Below are 3,586 nucleotides of genomic sequence, written 5' to 3'. Positions count from 1 at the left end.
ACAAATGGAAGAGCTGTTCTTTGCTGTCACAAATTTTGCTCTTGCTTTTATGTGTGTGTGTGTGTGTGTGTGTGTGTGCGCGTGTGTGTGTGAGCATGCGTACATGTGTGTGTGCCAGTTCTGGGACTTGAACTCAGGTCCTGGTGTTCTTGTTCAGCCTTTTCCCCTCAATGCTAGTGCTCTACCCCTTGAACCATAGCTTCCTGGATTTTTTCCTGCCGGGGCTGGCTTTGAATGGTGATTCTCAGATCTCAGCCTCCAGGACAGCTTGGATGATAGGCCTGGGCCACCAGTTTCCACATGAGTGTCCCAAGGTCTGAAACCATTTGTTACCCGGCCCTGGTGCCACGGACACATGGCTAAACTGGAAGCTCGGGGTAAGGGGGGCTGGCACATCTGATCAAAGTGGATTCAAGCCCACCTTCTCCCCTTGACATCTTAGACAGCTCAGTCTGCTTCTCTGAGCTGGCTCTCCTCAGCAGGAGTGTGTGTGTGTGTGTGTGTGTGTGTGTGTGTGTGTGTGTGTGTGTGTGTGTGTGTGTGTGTTTGTGTGTAAAGTCCCTGGCGTCAGATCAGGTCCTCAATCAAGATTTTTTTTTTTGCTTCCCTTTCTAAATGAGAGCCACAGCGCTCCTGGGATGTTGGGGTATGCGTGTGAGTTTGGGGATGTTGGGGTTCTAATTCCATGCCTACATGGCTGCTGGAATGTGTTCTCCGGCAGGGTCCCCGCTTGGAGCCCCTTCTTACTGCAGCCGTGGGGACACGATCCTGCCAGCTAGCCCTGGTGTCTCATTCCCAGAGGGACGCGCGTGGCTTGTGCCACGTCTTCGTAGAGTGGCCGGGAAGGCCAAGGAGAAATGCTAGCCGCCCCGCCCCCCAGCCTGTAATGGCCTTACAGCGGAATAAGGCTGTGCAGGTGGAATGGGGCTGGGTCTTGGCTGAACCCCGAATGTTCTTGGGGGAGCTCGGGTTTGTGGGGGCCCTCTTCTTTTTGCCTGTTTCCCCTTTCTGCGATGGTGGGGGTTACATGCTGAGCCCCCTATTCAAAGGAACAGAGTGGAATGTCTGGAGTGTGGTAGGTTTGGGGGGGGTGCATGGAGCCCCAGTAAATAGGATCTGCCTCTCAGAGGAGAGGGGAGAGCCTTCCACCCCGTGAGGTCACCCGGCAGCTCTGTAAACCGGAAATGGACCTCCCACCCCCATGGTGTCCTTCCCAGAGCCCAGCAGGCCGAGAAAAATCCCTGCTGTTTGTGTGTAAGCCACTGGGAATAGTGTATTTTGTGATGACAGTTAGATTGAGTAAGACCCCTCTGCTCGGAGAGTTGGGCATTCAGTGTGACTTGAAATTTGATATAAGGTTAGGGAAACAAACCTAGATGCATTTTTCCTCTGTTCAATAATTGTAGGAGTTGAGTGCTGTGGCTCACACCTGTCATCCCAGCTACTCAGGAGGCTGAGATCTGAGGATCACAGTTCAAAGTCAACCCAAAGCAGAAAAGTCCATGAGACTCTTTTTTTTTTTTTTTTTTTTGGTCAGTCATGGGCCTTGAACTCTGGGCCTGGGTGCGCTGTCCCTGAGCTCTTCAGTTCAAGGCTAGCGCTCGACCACTTGAGCCACAGCACCACTTCTGGTTTTCTGGTGGTTTATTGGAGATAAGAGTCTCATGGACTTTCCTGCCAGGGGCCGGCTTTGAACTGTGATCCTCAGATCTCAACCTCCGGAGTCCATGAGACTCTTACCTCCAACTAAGCAGCAAAAAAAAGCCAGAAGTAGAGGTGGGACGCAGATGGTAGCGGTGTAGCCTTGAACTAAAGAGCTCAGAGTTGGTGCCCAGGCCCTGAGTTCAATTCCCTCTACTGGCAAAAAGATATTAACATGGCTGGGGGCGGGGAGGGGGTGGTGGTGGAAATACTTGCCTAACACGTTCAAGGCTCTGTGCTCCGTCAGCACTGCACGAAGGGAAAAGGGGGCAAACTAAGCACGAGACTCATCCATCCAAACTTTTCATTTTTACGCTAGACCTGGGACTCGAGCGCAGGCCCTCCAGCCTCGCTTGGCTTTTGAGTCCCACCTCCACTTCCGGCCTTTTGCTGGTTCATGGAAGGTAAGTGTCCCTCAGATTTGTCTACCTAGGCTGGCTTCCAACCGCAGCCGTCCTGGGAGCTCAGCCTCCTGAAGAGCCGGGATGACAGGCGTGAGCCGCGGCTTCCCGGCTCCATTTGGAGATGCTGTTATCGGCCGCTGGGTTGTAGCATGTCGGCAGATGCCAGCGGCACCCGTGTGCAGAATTCACACTCTGCCCCGTCACCACCCTCCCCTCCAGACTCACCCACAAATGCTCCATAGCCCCAGGGGAATCGCCCTCTCTGAGACCCGTGGGCCCAGGTCCTTACATCTGAAATCTGAAGGGACAGCAACCCAATGGACCCCAAGGCCCTGGCTCTGCCTGGAGAGCTTGGCAAAGCCAGGGAGGGGAAAAGATCAACATTGTGCCTGTGTCCCTCGTGCTGGGATTACAGGCGTGTGCCACCACACCCGGCCTTAAGTATAGCACCCGAGGCTGACTCTGCCACTTCTACCTTATGCTTCTTGGGCTTCCAGAGCCCGAGGTCTGATTACATCACCAGCTTTCTGCCAGCCGCCCGTGCTGCTTGCTGAAGGGCAAAACGGGCCTCCCTCAGGCCAGGGGAGTTCTGGGGAGCAGGAAGGGCTTCTCCGTAGGACAGGGTGGCCACCAGGCCTGTCCCAGAGCTCCCCATCCGGGACCCTGGATAATGGCCCCCCTGGGGAGTGGCTGGGGCTTTGGGAAGGCCAGGCGGTTGCCTGGATCTTTGGGGAGCCTGGTACAGGGCCAGGGGCTCCTCCAGGCCGAGGTGGCCCTTGCTCATCCTTTTCCCCTGGACGTGGGGGGGGCAATGCTCTGTTCTCATCTGCACCCCGACATGCGGCAGGCAGCGGAGTCAGGCCTGGGCACTGAGAAGAAGAGCAAGAGTGGCTGTGTGAGGGGCCGGGGTGGCCCTGCGTGGGGGAGGGGCTCACAGGGGCTACTGGGGGCTGTTTCACCCCACAAGGGGGCATGTGGGCAGAGTAGAATCTGGGATTCCCTCCTCCAAGTCTCCCCCATGTCACTGCCTCCTGGGGACCCCGTGTTGAGCACCCCGGGGTTCAGCAAGAGGCTGGTGATGGGCTGGTCCAGGCCCTTTCCAGACAGCTCACCCATCCACCTCTAAGACCCGGTGAGGCGTAGGGGAAAAGATGCGGTACTCGATTGGTCATGTCTGCCACGGGTGGAGGATGGAGACATTGCTCCAACTCTCTGAGGTTAGGACTCAGTTTTGAAGAGAGAGATGAAATGAAGTTTTGTTTCTCAAAGACAGAGGGGGATGAAGAAGGAACATCAGTGTCTCGACAGGTCTCAGATGAGTGGTGTCAGCCAGGTGTGGTGGCTCAGTCCTGTAATCCCAGCCCTTGGAAGGCTAAGTCTGGAGGATGTCCAGTTCAAGGCCAGCCTGAGCTACCTACGGAAATCGGTCTCAACAAACAAACAACTGCAAGCGTCCAGGCTGGCGTCCGACTCTCCATCTT

The sequence above is a fragment of the Dipodomys merriami genome, unplaced genomic scaffold (genome assembly GCF_024711535.1).
Source record: "Dipodomys merriami isolate MVZ:Mamm:240054 unplaced genomic scaffold, mDipMer1.0.p SCAF_142, whole genome shotgun sequence".
Classification (NCBI taxonomy): Eukaryota; Metazoa; Chordata; class Mammalia; order Rodentia; family Heteromyidae; genus Dipodomys; species Dipodomys merriami.
The sequence above is the reverse complement of the archived record's forward strand: the minus strand, read 5'-3'. Positions refer to the sequence as shown.